The 17515-nt window shown below is 49.2% G+C and overlaps 1 long non-coding RNA gene across 2 annotated transcripts; it reads right to left on the bottom strand.

Moving 5' to 3' along the window:
* Nucleotides 1-624: 624 nt before the first annotated feature.
* Nucleotides 625-8413, bottom strand: LOC116798239. Of its 2 annotated transcripts, none has more exons than XR_004360857.1 (4): nt 8056-8413; nt 7174-7428; nt 2361-2672; nt 625-2275 (listed from the first exon to the last, which is right to left on the bottom strand). It is a non-coding gene; the product is annotated as an uncharacterized LOC116798239 (long non-coding RNA). The 2 variants fall into 2 exon arrangements; XR_004360858.1 differs by having other exon boundaries at nt 7174-7405.
* Between the last annotated feature and the right edge of the window lie 9102 nt (nt 8414-17515).

Genomic DNA, 17515 nt, shown 5'->3' with positions numbered 1-17515 from the left:
GGAACTCACCTTTCTTCATGTTGCTTCCTGGCCGCTTTCTCCTAAAATAAAGTGTCTGTAGCTCTGTGCCAATGGTCAGGGATGATGTTGCTGCCCCACCAAGATGTGCTGTGGGATCCTGGCCAGTCAGTCAGGTGGGAGTCCCAGATATCCACTGAATATAAGCTTGGCCAGCCTGTTCACCGCCCTCCTGGGCAGAGGCTGCCCTTCTCCTTGTGCCAGGAAGCACTGGAGAAACTAAATATTGCCTGGGCTGCTTTCTGAGCCCAAGTTGGGGTTAGTGGACCCTGGAAGTCCCTGTGTTCTCCTGGTGCTGTATACATGCTTATAGCAAGGACTGTCCAGGGCAGAGAGAACCCCAACCTGCAGCCCTTGAGCTGATTGAGGGTGAAGGAGTAGGTTGAGGCTTCATGTAGAATTTGTGTTGCCTCAAGAAAGCCCCTCCTGCCAGTTAAAACACATGGTCTCAGCTGCTTGGCCAACCCAGTCTGCCCCACATCCTCATTGTGTCCTGGCTGTGGCTTCCCTTTCATGCTCAGGGTTTTGGTCAGACAGGAACAGCAGCCACCCTTCTGGAGGTCCCAATTCACCAGCCAAGCTGACTTCAAGGCAATAAAGACACTGTTTTAAACAAGTCAAACCAGGTTTATTTTCACAAGAGAGTATCTCCAATAATATTTTATTCATGGCTTCCAGCTCACACAGTTTCACTGCTTGAGATTCTCTGCATTAACATCGATGCCGTGGAGGGGGACTGAGCTGATTCCACCTGGGACACACGGGATTAGTTCTTTTTGAGGGATTTATTTCTTAAATATGAAGTGGATATGCTGCTCTGTTCCCATGCTTGTGGTGCTATTTTGGCACCTTCCAAGCAATTTGTGGGCAGGAGCTCTGCCTTAGCATGCAGCTAGAGGATAGTAATGTAGCTAAGAGGACCAAGCTGTAGTTTTGCACAGCAAGTCTCCAGGAGTGCTGAAAAGCCAGATTTATGGAGAGAGGGCTGCATTCCTTCCCTGCTACACACTGCAGCATCCCCACCCACCAGCTGTGTCCCAGCCTCGCTGCAGCTACACCCCATCCCAGCAGAGGAGCCTTAAATGAGCTGCTTCATTCTGGGGAGTCCCACAGCCCAAGCAGTCAGGTCTGGCTTGTCCCTGTGTGTTTGCTCAGGGTGAAATTTGAGGGCTCCCATTTCTCTTAGCAGCTCCCTCCCTCCCACTTCATCTGAGAAGGTGTCCTCTGCTCGCCCTCGCTCCCGGGTGTCTCGGGTCTCACGTGTCTCCCTGGCAGGGAGATGGTCCCGATAATGGCCTGAAATATCCTTGGTCTTGTAGAACTGGTGCAGCCCTGATCGTGTTACAGCTCCACTCACGGTCTTGATCCTGCTTACTTTGGAAAACGGCAGAGGGATAGTCCCATCTGCTCCTAAGAAAGAGAGGAATTAACAATTCCCTGTTCCTTGCCAAGGGCCAGAGCTCTGAAGCGTGACCTCTTCTCACATGTCTGTTGTCGGACGTGCTACCTGCCTGGGAGAACCCAGAAAGATTAGGACTTGCTCCCTTTGGCTCATGTCTCTTCCTTATTTGTCTCACTTTAAGACAAGTTTTTAGTCTGAATCGTTGGCTTATCCTGTGTAAATACTCAGGAGCCCAAACCTCCTTGCCAGGGTTTGCATGTCAGTGAGTTATGTTGATAGGAATTATCAGATCACAAAGAACCACCCTGTAACTCCATACCATGGGACAGCTGGGAACTTGTCCAAAACAAAATGCACTTCCTGAGCAGGGGCCAAGCAGCCAGATCTGCTCAGCTCCCAGGGCTCTGAGTCCACAGGCTAAGCTTGCCCTTGGGTCTAGTTCTTAACCCCAACTTCAGAATTGGGTGAAACCAACTTAAGTCGTGAGCTCAAATCTGTCCCATTTGTACCAAAATATCTGCTCCCCTCCAGCCCTGACAGACCAGAAAAGAACAACAGATTTAAACACTTCACAACTGGAGCTCATCTCCTGCAAAAAGGGAGTAGAATTGAACACCAGGAGCTGATGCACAGACCCATTTCACAGTTTCTCCTGCACCCATTAAACAGAGGTGGGTCTGCAAGCAGGTGCCTCCATGCTCAGGTGCCTGAGGCACGGAGCAGTTCCTGGAAGAATGCAATCCTGGCTGCTGTAAGAGAAGACCCACTGAGCTGTTCAACAGTGCCACGCTGTGTTTTAGGATCCTCAACAGAAAGAAGCGATGCCTCAGGAGCTCCTCCAGCGCTTTTGCTGCTCTTTAAGGAAGGCAATAGACTGTATAGTTATCACCTGAAATGGGATCAAATCCCTCCCACCAAACTATACAACCTACTACCTCACCTCCACAGAGCAGAACGGAGGACTCGCCCGACTCAGGGACGCTGCAGATTCACAGATTTGCTTTCCTTGCTCCACCTGCCTCCACGCTGGGTGTAGAAGTAGATGATGAGAACTTGGTGTAGAAGTAGATGATGAGACCTGAAGACCTGACTGTCTCCTTAGGAAAGACAGTAGATTGTATAGTTAGCTCAAAGGGAGGACCAGACTCCACAACTATTCAATCTACTACCTCAGCCTCAAGGACAGCTTGGGACTGTGGCAGCCTGAGGCACTGAGATGATCCTTATCCAGGCACCTGCTCCTCTGCGGCTCCTGTGAGGAGAAACACATGAAAAATCATCAGAATTCATCACGCCAGGGGAAAGGAGAGTCATATCCAACCTCGTCCTGGAGCGCTCCTTCCTTCTTTAAACCTCCTGCAGTCCACTTGGACTAGCCCTTACCTTGCAATCTCACTGGCTGCAAACTTTATGCACCCAAGGGCGTACGGGAGCAGCAGCCCTGCCCTTGGAGCCCGGGGCCACACATGGAGATAGCAGAGCTCTCGAGAAACTGCAGCAACGCCAAGCACAGCCAGCCAGGCTGACCTCACCTCCTGAACACACAGCGTATCTAGAACAAACCTGCCAGGCCAGATAAGAGAATCCATCAATTTAGCTGCTGTGCACTCCAGGGAATTGAGCAGATTAGAAATAACTGAGTACAAGGAAGCTTTTAGGCTGCAAATGTAATGGTATCGAGTACATCAAGGCAGATCTTATTTCCTAAACAAATGAGTGCAACATGCAGCCGTGCTGTCCCTCTAATGCTGCAGCCCAGCCAGGAGGTATTAGCATGGATCCAGACAGACTGGCTTCCCCCCAAGCCCTTGGCTCACCTTCTGAGACTTTCTCATTCTCTGTACACCCAAATACAGATGCAAGGTATTAAGCTGGTAGTTGAAAAGAAACGTGTGAGGTTCTTTTGCAACGAGAAAGAATTCCCCTTGGAGATTAAAGGAAGCCATAATGATGAGGGAGCCACCAGTAGCACGCCAAGCATGTGCATCACAGCAGAGACCCAAAGACAACTTCCCATAGGAGCTCAACAGGAGATGTCCCCAACCTCCTCAAATGTGCTGCAGTGAGAGAGGAGGGGGCTAAGGCAGAAGTCCCCAAAGGGACAAAAGCTGCCTAATGCTTTGTGCTTCCACAGATAACAGCCAACAGCCTTAATAAGTAAGATTCCCAAAGGTTTGGTGAACTACTGTAGCTGGAATCCTTGTGAGAGTTTAGGGTGGCCTGGGGTACGAGGGAATCTTTGCAGCAGGTTTGGGAAGTACCCCATTCCTTTGCAGAGCTTTCCACGAGTCCTCCTCACTGGCATCCAACACAGCCCAGGTAATTCTCTTAATTTCCTTTGACAAACTGATCCTTCATGAGGAATGACCCACTGTGCCAGGCCATCTGGCCCAGGCCTCTCCTGGTGTGACAGGGTACAAACAATGTCAAAAAACCAAGGTGGCAGGGCTGATTCCTGCAGCATTTAATACCCAGCCCATCCACAGGGCCAGGTGCCTTCCATCCCAAACAACCTGCTGACAGGAAATACTATTTTTCCTGTTTTATCAGCATAGAAAGTGGTGCACAGAGGTTGCTCATCGTTCTCAGCACGTGCAACACCAGCCATGGTGGCAAGAAAACCAGTGGGTGCTGCACTGGTAGAGGACTGGTAGAGGAGATGGGTGGCCCAGATGATTCCTGGGTGATACACAGAAGCAGAGGATGCTCCTCCTTCTTGGTGCTGAGACTTTTGGCAACTGACCTAGAGGAACAGTTTTTCCTGATTCCCAGTCTGGTGGCTTATATTTTAAGCATATAAGCCAGATGTCTAGGCCAGGCATTTAAAAGGTCACTCTTGATACCATTGCAGAGTACAGGCATTTGGGCCAATCTCAAACCGTGGGTGGGAAATTACATTAAATAACTCTGAGATCACACAGATGTAATTATACATGGAGAGAGAAAAAAAAAATCCCTTCTGACTTCTATAAGTAATCCTGAAAACAGAAGATTTAATTATAATAATTGTCTTAATGAATATAGGTTTTGGGAATACCCAGCTGCTGACTCTGCAATCCTGATCTTGCCAGGATCTGTGAAGAAAGGAGTCAAACAGGAGGATTTTAGAAATACTGTGCCCAGTAAGGATCACTAAGAGCATCCTGCCCTTAGTATCACTTGTCACTCTTGTTTGTCCCATACAAATTGGAGAGACAGCAACACCCTCTCCTGATGGCTCATGGTCTAAACCATCAAGACAAAAGATGGGGAAAGAAGGGGAAGCAGAGAGATGTGAAAATTTCCCAAAGATCACACAGAGAGTCCATGGTGAAGCCTTGAGAAGTCTGGCTCCAATTTCTGGTCACACTGCCAGGCAAAAGTTTACCTGGGCCAGCCTAACCAGGTTAGAACAGGAGCATATCCACCTCTCCTGACTGTCTTTGACAGCTCAGTGGTAAAACCCTGCTGGGGTTTCACAACGAGGCATTATGAATTAGTCATATATCCACTCAGCCACCAGATTTGTGCAAACTCCATATCTACCAAGATTCTCAGCAAAAATCCCACGACAATCACTGAAATGAGCCTCGTGGGTTTTTAAGCCCATTTTTTGAAGATTTTCAGATACTTGATTGTCAAGAACTGGACCTCTTTGAAAAACACCTTTTTCTGTGCAGGCTTTAAGGTAGCAGCTCTGTAATTTTCCCCTTCCAGATTCATAGGAATCCTTCAAAATGCCAAAATTTGATTTTTGTGAAAACATTTAGTCGGGCTGTTTGAGACTGCAGGAAGTTCCCTGTGCTCAAAGTGTGTCACCGCATGGTCTCACTGTCTAGAGGTGCTTGTAGGGGTGAGGAAAATTAGCAGGTAAAGAATTAATATGTTTCCTCACAGCAAGATCCTCCAGGCCGACATAAAAATGGTATTTCCAGTCCAGCTTTCAGACTCCATTTTAGGATCAAGAGGTGACCTAAACTGTTCCTCATTTAGCAAGGCTCAGGGTGGCTCATGATGAGCCCAGCAAACAACCCAATGTGATGCCCCCCAAATTTCAGAGCATCTACAGACCAAAGATGCCCGAGCACAGCCAAGTCTCTGCCTTTAAAACAGAGAAGGAGGGAGCCCACCTTGGAGAGTAGCTGGAAAGGCTCCGAAGCTTTGAGGAGCTGATCTGGTTTATTAAGGAGCACTGAATGAAATGGAGGAGGGGGGGAGGAGGAAACCATAAAACAACAAAGTCGCTGCTTTAAAAGCTGACACTGCTTTCAGCCTTTGTGTAGCCGCAGTCCCGCGCGCCGGTGCCAAAACGTGCGGGGGACAGGCAGGAATTCTCAGGGGGAATTCAGGGCCCTGAGTCTCCAAGAGGATTTTCAGCCTCCCGGAGCATGGGCTGGGCTGGGGCAGGAGCGGCCCTGGTGTCCATGGAGCCGCCCGGCGGCGCCGGCACAAAATGGCTGAAGTGGCCATTTTGTCCCCTTGGCTTTGCCTGGAGGGGACCCGGCAGCGGCTCCACGTCCTCACCTCGACACCTCGCCGGGATGGAAAAACACAAAGCAAACAGACCAGAAGGGAAAAAAAAAAAAATTGAAACTCAAACCTAAAATAAGCGAAAAAGGAGCGTGGAAGGTTTAGGTAACTCCCCGACGTTGCCGGGATGTGCAGCCACGTCCAGCGCCGCTCGGAGCCGCGCATGAGGCAGTGAGGAACCCGCTCGCACAAAAAGCAGAAAACAGCCCAAAAAACCACCTTGGGCCAACCCTTTGCCACGGGAAAGCAAAAAAGTGACATTTGCCAAACTAGCCACAGGGACAAGTTGCTTTTAACTTCTCCCAGGCCGGGTGAACCTCTCGGCAAAGCAAGGCTGACCGCCCTCCCAGGCACCCGATCCTAAAGTCAGTATTAAACATCGCGCTTCGAAACAGTTAATCAAGGGTACCGTGAATAGGGAAGGGGAAATGGAAGCAAAAATATTTCAAGTTCGATCCTGCAACAGCCCCTACCTCTTAGCAATGCTTTTCCTCCACACACTTTAATGACATGGGGAGTATTTCACATCAACTCCGTCGTGGCATTTATTATTAAACAATTAACAGGTATCTCAATAAATAGCTGCTCATCTCTTAGGGGTTGTCTCAAGTCTGTCTCGAGTCCCATCAGATGTTTCTAAACATCTGGATTATCATTAATGAATCCGATATTTTTATCTACAATGCAGGCATCTGTAACTTGCTTGTTACGTGACTTATCTTTTATTAAACCTTCTTATTAGAGGTGGCCACAAAGGTAATGGTTTTTCTAAACGTTTGTGTATTTTCCTTGTAAATCTGCATATAATTCATCCTCTCCTGAAGGAAAAAAAAAAAAAATCCAAGAATTTTTGTTACAAAAGACAGGCGCTACTTATATTCCACAGAATGATTTCTCCAAATACTAAAAATAAGACAAAAAAATATCTTTCAGGCTTATTTTTACCTGTTCTGTACTCAATTCTATAGGTTAACTCAAACATCTAAAGAAAGAAGAACCTTTTCTGTAATATTTTGTAAAACTCTTCTAATTAATACTGTTTTCCTCCTTGGAAAAGCTGCTCATGAAAGGTGCGTAGGTAACGTCCATCTCTAACGTAGATTTGGACCAAAATATTTAATTTTCAACACGAACCATCCGCCCAGTGCCCGCCCAAGCAGCCCCAGCTCCGGGACCACCATCACCCGTGCAATTCCCTGTATTGTCTGTTCATAAACAAGCCAAGGAGATATGGAGGCAAATACCTTTCTGTGCAAGAAAAGCGATTTCACCTCTTTCTGCTCTCCTTCCCAGCTCCTCTCTGAAAGTGTCTGCTTCTCTCCACATGTCTGGACAGCCACTCAAGGAAAGGTAGGACGATCACTCCAACAATGCTGCCTTATCAGAGCCCGATCCCCCCATGCCACCGGACAGAGATCTGCTCCTCGGAGCGTCCATGAACGAAACGACGTGACTACCACATCCAAGACATCCAGGCTACTGAAGGAAATGCAGAATCACTTGGGGGAAAAAAAAAAAAATTGCTTTTATTTGGCACAAGTTCTGGTATTTTTGCCACGTTTCTGTGCAAAATTTTATGGCAACGCCACCAAGTTGCCTTAAACTTTCAAGGCGTGTTACTGTTGATGGCGTCTCTGTTGTGTATCACACCTTAACGTGTGCAGGATACACAGAGAGAGCAGTAAACAGGTTGTTATCACAGTTCAGCTCCAGCCTTGGGAGAAAAGCAAGGGCTTAAAAAGCCAAGAACAGCTATTGCTTTTAATATTGAAATTGAGATTTTTTTTTTTTTATTCCTGAGATGAAAACTTTCAAGGCAAGGAGGCAATAAACAAAATAAACCAAAAAAAAAAAAAAACAACCTAAAAAAAATATCCTCCGGATTACATCAGCTAAATCCAGGCACTGCCAGCTCAGTGGAAAGGTCAGATATCGTATTCACCAAAAACAAGAGGACACACAACAGGTTAAAACGCTACCGTCCGGCAATGACCGGCTCTGATCATACCAAGCCGATGTGTAAAACCATCCGCCTGTCCAAAAAAACAAATTAGACAACAGTGCTCTCTGGTACTTTATAAATCCAGGAGAAAGGAGGGCTGTTTTATTGAATATAGCGAACAAACCTTTCCGTCCGGCTATTCCGTGCAGCCCCTGCGACTCTGCGTGCACCGAGTAGCCTTACGCTGCTAACACAAAAGCTCACTTTGGCAATTCCAGGCATTTTCAGTGCTCAACATACGCCAAAACTACCCACTCTCTGACTTTGGGCTCGTTCCAAAAGGTCCTTTTTTTTTTTTTTTGCTTTTTTTTCCCTCTCTCTCTCTCTCTCTCTCTCTCTCTCTCTCTCGCTACAGCCGGTGCCACGTAGAGACGGGAGAGTTGGGCTCGAATATGGCCGCAGCCTCCAAAAAAGAGCCAAGTCCCAGCGTCCCGGCTTCCCCCTTCCAGACGGAAAACAAAATGGCCATGGAGCAGCCATTTTGTTTGCTGCGGGATGGGAGGGAGAAGGGAAGGGAGGGGAGACGCAGGCCAGGAGGGAAGGATGGGGAGGAGAGGGAGGGAGAAGGGAGGGCGTCAATTCGGCAGGAACCCAAAAGCTCTGCAGCGATGCCCGGGCGCGTCCTCCCTTCCTCCCGTCCAGCCCTGCAGCAGGACTGGGGTGGAGGGATGGACATGGAGTCGGCTTTTCCAGCCCTCCCAGGCCGGTCGAGCCTGAGTTGTCGGGCCTGACAGGGGTTACACTTCCTTCCCTGGGCCTGGCTGGCACCTCCATCCCGCCCGCTGGCATGGGCAGGGTCCTGCCCGGCCGCTGCCGGCACCGCAGGGCTTGGGCTCTGCCAGAGCTCCCGATGGGAACCAGGCAGGAGAGCGGAAACCAACCCAGTAACGTCAAACTCCTGAACTTCCCTGGGCAGGAAATGGTGTAAATAACACCCACAGGGAGGGGGAGAGGAACCCGGCGCGGGCGAGGAGGCCTTGGGGACAGCACGGCCTCTGCAACCCGGATCCGAACGGCACCGGCGGGAGGAGCAACCCAAGCTCTCCTTGCTCAGTCCCGTCAGGATGAGCCTGCCCCAGAAACAAAGGCTCTGTCCAGAAGGGCCTTGTGCCTGCAAAAAGCCTCACATAAGCTCCATGACTTTTATCTTTCTGCCCTTCCACGGACCAGCACCACAACTGCCCATCGTCTTGGGCAACCAGAGAGGCATTTCACTGCACCCTCATTCCCCAAAGCACAGGGCTGAGCTCTCAGTTAGAATCCAACAAGATGCACAGGTGAATCCCACCCTTGACCACAAACATTAAATCCCTTCAAATCCTGACAAAAAAAAAAACAACAATGAGAGGCTTTAGAGCAAGGCAAACACCTCATGACCTTTTTTGAGAATACCCAGCATGGAAAAACCCTTAGGAGGACACAAACCAACACCCCGCGGGCTTTCCACTTCTGTAGGTGGGACAAGCAGTGAAAATCAGGACTATTCCCAGGATTTAGGATGGGTAGGAGTTCGCAGTGCCCTAAGGATGCAGGGAGCTGGAAATGCCAAAACCTAGCACATCTTTGAAGCTGTTACAGGACTTGTAGGAAAATCCTTTAAGGAAGGTTGTTAATTGGACAAGGCACTTTTTGGTATATTCACATGGGACAAATTTAAGCACTGGAGGCTGGACCTGCCCAGCTTTAGCTGGTCAGTGGGGAAGGAAATTTCTCTGCAGAGTAATTCTGAGCAGAAGCAGAATGCCAACATCTCGAGTTATCCTGTGAAGAAAACTGAAATCTTAAGACTGTTTTTAATAACCACTATTCCTTACTATCTGATCCCCACCAACTTCCTCCAGAGTAACCTAAGATGTCCAGGTGAAAATTGTTATGGATTTATTGCTTAGTAACTTGCTATGATTGATTAGGCTTATTAAAATATCCCTGAAAATAAGCATCACCTGTAAAAAACTCTATTGAGAGCCTGCCCAGGATATCCTGAAATCATATGGACTTGGTCTCGAGCCATGTGACCTCAGAGGTAGGTTTATGCACTTCAGATTAATGTTGAAGTCTGGGAACTTTGAAGGCATTTAAGGATTCAAGTCTGGTTAATTTTACTAGGATTTGGGAAGGCAAGGCTTGCTTGAAAATGCCTTTGCACAGAAAGAACAGTGCATTTCTCATGCAATACTTTTCCAGGAGAAGCAGCAAGACAAGTTGCAGGATGAAGACAAAAGGGCTCTGGATAATTATAGCAATAGATAAGAATGGCCACATGCAGCATCTCAGGTTGAAGCTAAGAATGAAAACCAATTTCAGCTGCTCTGGCACCAATACTCTCTTCTAGAAACCCCCTGACAAACTTAGGAACTCTTATTTTGACCCTTATTCTAAGTAAATATGAATGCAACAGAACAAGATACATTCACAAGAAAGTCCCAATAACAGGGTCCCTGGATCAACTAGGCAGCACTTTCCTGGTGGTCCTGAGATGAAGCAATATGGAATTAGGGACATGCATAGGGCTGGGATTGCTGAAGATATCAATAGCACACCCAAAATTGTCTATAGCCCCTCTGCACTAGTTGCTTAGTCAATATAAATGGGAGAGTGCACAGGGTGAAAAATGGGAATACAGAGAATAAACAAAGGGGGGTGTTTGGGAGGCTTATGGAGGGGAGAGTGTTGACTGTGTAAGCAAGGGAATGAGATCAGGAATGCACAGGTTTTGTGGACCTGGGTTACTGAGGGAGCCGAGACAGTTTGTGTCAGGAGAGGGAGGTGTGAATATGATTAAAATGCTGGAGCTTCACAAAGGGCAAGGGAGGATTTTGCAAGGGAGATATTTTTACAGCCTCCAATCTGGGCTGCTGTGGGTTTAGTAAACTGGTGGTAGATTAAGACATGGTCATGAAAGGAGTCCCTTCTACAGGACAGGCCTCTTGCTTTGGTGCTTTCTGCTCTCAGGTGCTGTTGCTGTGCTCCCACTCAAGGCACACCCTTGACATTCCTGTTTGAGCTTCCAGTGGGCAGGGCTGTGACTGCCTGGGCTGGTTGGAAGCCAGGAGCAAAGGACTGGTAAGCACATGGCCCCATAATTAAGCCCTGGGAGACTCTCTTCTTCTGGGACATATCATTGCATGCAGGAGTTGGTTCTTGTTCTACACACACATCCTTGCTGCCAAGGACTGTCTTTTGATAGTAGGCAGAGCACAGAACTCTCTCTGCCTTCAGGTCAGAGCTGGGTGGGGAGAACAAGCCTCCCTTTTCTGTTTTTGACCAGGACTCATGAGAAAGGGTCTGTGACGCTGTCATGGGTTTGCAAGCCAGAGAACTCTACCCTTGTGCTTTAGCCCTGGGTTTTTTCCTACCACGCTGCAAGGCTGTGGAAATCAGCTGCTCACCATCATGTGTTTGAGTCGGAGGACTTCCTCAGCATCAAAGTTCCCCTCTGGCTGTTGGCTGGAGTCTCTTTGGGTCTTTCCCTTCTGGTCTGATCACATCCCAGCAAGCCTCTACAAACACAGCCCCACTGTCATCTCTCACATGCTCTCTCCTCCCCACATTGGCCATTTTGCTTCTGGGTCATGAAATTCAGCGTGGACGAAAATGTGAGTGAGAAGGTAACGGGGTTTAGCCATTTGGTGGTGAGAAAAACTTTCCTGGTGAATGAGAAGTGGTACTGGCTTTTTATTCCTTAGTTGGGGCATGTGGGTGAAGCAAATTGCCTTCTCTGGGTATTTGGATGGTTTGCCAGTGGTACTTTTCCTCGCTGGGCCTGAGCACTATCTTGGGAGTTTTTTGGACTCCTTCATTTCTGTCTTGAGGGAACTGTGTGCACAAGGCACCCTCAGCAGCAACAAAATCATTTGGGAAGGGAAAAAACCCAGACTTGACAGCTGCATCGCTGAGCTCCTGCATCCAGTCCTAGTGAGTCACTTTGCTTCTGTTTCCTCCTTTGGGAGACAGATATTCCCTACCTGGGATGCTGAGAAGGTTAATTAGTTAATGTACTAATTAACCGAATGTGCTTTGAACAATGGAATTGCTTGAGGCAGTAGATCTCGTGAAGGTCTAAGTCTAATACTGGCTTTAACAAGATTGGGCTCCCAGTTCTTATCAGCTGGGACACCTTGCCCTCAGCCAGAGAGAAAAGAATTGAACTTACATGCATTATTCATACTATTGCCACAGCATTTCTGAGGTAAAAACGGGCAGAGTCCATCCAAGCTCTTTCCTGCCTGCTTCTCCCACCAAGGATGAAGGTGGAGCTGCCTTCTCACAGACACAGCTCTGGGGCTCCAGACCAAGAAAACACAGAAATCCAAACTGGATTTTTGACAACTTTGCTGATCTTTTTGCTCCATGCCCAGCAGTCTGTTTGTGACCCACATCCCACCCTGCTCTAAAGGATGCTTGCACACAAGGCAGTTTCTCCTCCCTCTTCCAGAAGATGGATGGTGGCAGAGGTGGCAGAGAGCACTCTGCCTGCTAAAGTGAGAGGTGGCTTCACTTTCCACATCACTGGGACCCATCCCAGACTGGATTTGGAGCTGCCTGAATCCTGCAAGCCAAACCATTTTAGACTTTGGCCAGTCCTGAGTTCACTCAAAAGCCATTTTATGCAGCTTCAAGCATCTTACGTGTCTGTGGAGGCAGCTGAACAGGGAAGTCAAAACCCATAGAGAAGGTCTAAACCTACTGAAAGGTTCCAACAGAGATGTAACCACTGGAGCTGATGGAGACTGCCTTGATACAGAAACCTTTCTTGACCTTGCACTGCATCAGGGTGCCAAAGGTACCCCTCAAGAGTGACACTGTTCCCAGGCCATCCTGGGTGACCTGGACAGAAGAGAAATCGTGACAGTTCAGATTGCTCAGGGAACTGAGTTTGATTTCCCAGCGTGAAACTAAATTCCCCTTCCACATCAGCTCTGCAAGCTCTGAAACTCTGCAGGTTTAGCTCAGTTCCTCCCCAGCTGGAACAGCAAAGGCAATGTCACAGCTATTTCTTCTGTGTCACATTTATACAATGCAAAGACCTAATCTTAAGAAGCTGAAAATCATAATTAGGCAGGCAAGAACCTACAGTCTGAAAAGTTCATCCCTCTTTAGTCTAGTCTGAGGCGTGTATTGTATGAGACTCTCAAGGGCTGAGTTTTCAGAGCTGCATTTTCAGAACTGAACTGCTGCTGAAAGCAGGGCCCTTAAAATAAGCAAGATTAGCAAATGTTCCCACCTCCAGCAGTTCTGACAAGGACACCAACAGACAGATTTTCATCACCCTTTTGGCTGAGCCTTTCTGGAACTGTGGACAGATTTTCTACATGCAAAGTTCTTTATAAAACTCCCCCCTATAACATAGGAATGGCACAGATTCCTAATTGCAGCCAAGTTTGACCACAGACACCATTACACAGATCCAGCCCTTGGCCCTCTTTGTGAATGCAAAAATGCCTTGGAGAAATAATATTAATATGGCTTTGCTAATTGATGGTGTTTTGTTGGCTTTGAAGCATCTGTTGATTGACCATCTTCAACTGTCATTTCCTAAACCCGTTTTTTTCTTCTTGTTTATCTTCCCTGGCCTTGTTTGCACACAGCCACCACCCAAAAACCTTTCTCTGTCCAGGGAGTAGGATTTATCACTCCTATTTCAGTAGCAGCAGAGCACAGAACAATATAGGGCCTGTGCAAACAACTGCCGCTGTTTTCTTTTGCTTTTCATTTATTCCTTAGTGGTAAATCAGTGCATTCCAAACCAAACAAAAATCAGAAGATTTAGGACCCAAAGAGCAGACCAGAGCAAAATAATAGGGGCTGAGGACAGGTTGCATTTAGGAATGAAGCAACAAGTAGGCCTTGAAAGCAAATTAAATGTTTAACCTGTGCTGCATTCCTCAAATTGTTCCTGGCTGTAATGACACTTTGGCACTCAGCAAATGGCAGGATCAGGTCCCTGAACACCACACAGGGAGAGAACTGGGCTGAGCACAGAAACTGCCCGGGGTAGGGACCATCTTTATTTGGTGTGATGGATCCCCCAGGACACTCCAGTGACCACAAGCAAGAGCCCATATAAGTGCAGGTCCCACAGGATACTGGGACTGGAATCTACAGGAAAAACCTGTAGATTTTTGTCCCAGCTCTGTCACCAAGCTTGACCTTTCAGAAGACCATAAAGGACCACGCAAGCTTGAGCCACTGCATTACAAAAAAATACATTGGTCCACACACTAGCTTCTCCTTTGACTTCATTTCGGCCCAAGCTGACACATTGGCCTGACATTTGTAAGCCAGTGCAGGGCTGCCACCTGTTTTTTGCATAGCTGGACAAGACTGTCAAGGAAAAGAAGGTGAAATGAATCCTCAGGATCCTGCACCAGCACTTTCCAACTTTAACAGCGTTTCTTACAGAGCAGGGCTGAGAGCCCAGTCCCTTCCACGACCACGTGGGGACCGCACAGCCCGTCCTCAGGATCCCATGGGATGAACGAGGCTTTGGAGCCGGGCAGCCGAACATAATCCACCTTTACCTGCTCGTGGTAAAGCTGAGCTCGGAGGAGCGGGCAGTGCCCGGAGAGCTGAGCTTATCTCTGTGTTACAGCGATCTCTCTGAACGCCTGTTCAAAGCCCTTCGGAGGAGGCGCCCGCCCTCCCCCCGGGGAAGAGGCTTTCCCTGGGCTCGGTCCCGCTGTTCGCAGCGATCCCGGTTTGCTGGAGCAGCTCTCCCGGGACTCCCTCTGGCCCGGCCTGCGCTGCCGATCCCAGCGGGGACAGGGAGCAGACGCCGTCACGGCTCAGAGCGAGCCTTGTTCTCAGCCTGCCTGGAGTGGCCGTGGCAGACACGGATAAAAGCGGTGCCCGGGAGGCATCTGCCTGCAACGAGGCGTGCGCGGCTGATGCGCAAGGATGAACAGATGGGTTGATTACACAGGGAGAAATGGACACTAATCGTATCCAGATTCACCAGCTGCAGGATTTCCTCCCGAGCCCCGAAGTACAGGAAGCCCTTACCTGCTTCGTTATCCTGTCTCTGTTCATTAGCCCCTTCCCCCGCCCGGGGAACCGCATCTCGCTAATCCCCTGGGCAGGGCAGGGCCCGGACTGCAAAACTGAGATCCAGATGGGAACTCCCACAGTGCTCAGGCATGGCTGGATCCAGCCTCAGGTCAGGGGCCGATCCTGGCTGTCAGATCCAGCACAGGCTCCACTAGCTCAGGTTTCCCTACTCTGGGAGCTCGTTGCCAGACTCTTCTTTTGCTGCTGCCTCTCTGAAGAGTCTGGAAGATTTCAGGACTAACAAGAGCAAGTTGAACAACAGAGACTGTGTTGGGGTTCAACACATCATTGTGTGTTCTCACATCTCTGCTGAGGTGCAGCCGCTCCTGGGGTGGAGTGTGATGTGTGTTAACAGCACACGGCTGATGGGGCCAGGGAGAGAAGGGGGTTTCGTGGATGGAAAACAGCAGAGGCAACCCCCAGCAGGCTGTAGGACAACTGGCCAGACTGAACTCGAAAGTGCTATTGGTGACCTCATCTCTATTCTCATTCCTGGGAGACTGAGAGCTGCTGAGTTGTTGGGTTTCATCACCTGCTTGGATTTTGTGCAGCCAGCTTGGAGAAGGAGCAAAGCCCTCCTAGGCCCCTTTATCCATGTCCCTCTGCATCCATCCCAGCTCTCTTCAGCTGCAGTAATGTGCTTCCAAGGCAGAGTGGCTGGAAGGATGATCCTAGATATACTCCCTTTGGGCCTGCTCAGCTCCCAGGTTCTTATCCTGATCCTTCTCCCAGAAACTGAAGCTGTTGATCACATTGGTATCAGCCTCTGACCTGACTTTTGGTGGAGTCTTCACATGAGAACTGCTCAGTAAACAGTAAAACCCAAGCTGTTGCTCTGAGTTGGGCTTTTGGGACCTTCTCTCTTGCATGCCCAGGGTGCCTTCACTCCCAACCTGAGCTCAGGCACAAGAAAATGAGCCTGCTCCCATCCTGCTCCCATCCTGCTGCCTGCTCCCATCCTGCTCCCATCCTGCTGCCTGCTCCCAAGCCACTCTGGCTCCATGTGCCAGGATGCCACGTGCTGCCCCTGCAGCCTCCATTCCCCTCACCAGAGCTGATGCCCAGCGCCAAACAAGCCACGACTGAAGGGCAGGAGAACCACTCCCTGAATTCTTGGTTTTACTCCCAGAACCTCCCTGTCCAGGTAAAGCTGCTTCAGGTCCCCACGCCTGGCACTGAAGCATCAGCACAGACCATCCCATGAGTTCAAACCAGACCCTGAAGACTGAGCCAAAGGTTGGCTGTGGCTGCCCTGCAGAGACCTCAAGCTGGAAGGAGGAGGAGGAAGCAGCACAACACTTGTCATGGTCTTGCAGGTGAGGGGAAATCTCCTGCCCAGTCCTGCATGAGCCTGGACTGATCTGGGATGAAGGGCCATCTCCCTTAGGCTGCTCCTCTGTTCCCAGGCCCAGCAGGGCAGTGACACTGAGGTGCTGGCAGCAGCCACAGGACAGAACAGCACTGCTGTGGGAATGAGCAGCAGAGGTGCTTGCAAAGCCACCACCCCACAGACCTCCCAGAACCCCAGAACTGGGTGATATTTGGTTGTCATCACCTCAACAACACAACAACCACTTCTTAGACCCCACAGACCTCACTTCATACACGTGTTGGTTGTGTCCTTCACTGGGCTACTTCTCTTACATTTCCTGTGGCCAGGACTATCCTGTGAGTGACCTTAGCATGCCAAACCCTGGGCTTTCCAACTGCAAAGCCAGACAGCACAGCTCAGTGCCCATGAGCAACCCTACAATAACAAACCAGCCACCTCGCTTTGTCCTCCCAGGCCTCACCTTTGGCAGCAGCCAATAATTGAAGTTAAACAGTAGCTACGAGCAACTCCACCACAACAAACTGGTACTACAGAAAAAATGCAGGGGGAAATTAGGGACTGAGAGAGGTGCAGGAAGGAAAATAAATGGTGTTCATTCTTCTGATGCCCAGATGTGGGGTGGTAGAGGGTAGATCAGATCAGGGTGTGTCTGGACACCGTGTTCTCCATGGTGCATGAAGCTTCCAGCATCAGCTCTCCCTTGGATGGGTTCCTACAAGGATCTTGCAAAACTTTCGTCCCCGGATCCATTGGAACAATTTGTGGAAAGCCTGAGGATGGGGCCTACAAAGCCCAAATTCAGTCTCACTGCCTTTTACCCCTTCTTTGCCTACCAGAAGTGGTCCCTGGAGTGGTGAAGCTGCTCACATGGATGGTCCAGCATAGGGGAAGTTTTTCCCTCGAGTCTGGCCTGTGGAAACACAGAGCTCAGCGTTTTGTGCAGCTATAAATCAGGCAGTTCTCACCAATTTAAGTTTTGCTCTGAGTTGAAGGGAGTGGGGGGGGGCAGGTTTAAAAAAAAAAAGAAAAGAGGAAATCACAATCCAAACTCTGCCTTGGCCAAACTTGGTCCTTTTAAGGAAAGGAAATTTCCCAGAGCCACCCTCGACAAACCTGGGGGCCTGATCCTGCTCTCAGGAATGTCTGTGCAAGTCCAGAGTGGCTCTGCTGCTGGCTGAGGGGTTACAGCAGCCGACCAAGGCTC

Source organism: Chiroxiphia lanceolata, chromosome 25 (assembly GCF_009829145.1).
Source record: "Chiroxiphia lanceolata isolate bChiLan1 chromosome 25, bChiLan1.pri, whole genome shotgun sequence".
Classification (NCBI taxonomy): Eukaryota; Metazoa; Chordata; class Aves; order Passeriformes; family Pipridae; genus Chiroxiphia; species Chiroxiphia lanceolata.
The sequence above is the reverse complement of the archived record's forward strand: the minus strand, read 5'-3'. Positions and strand labels throughout refer to the sequence as shown.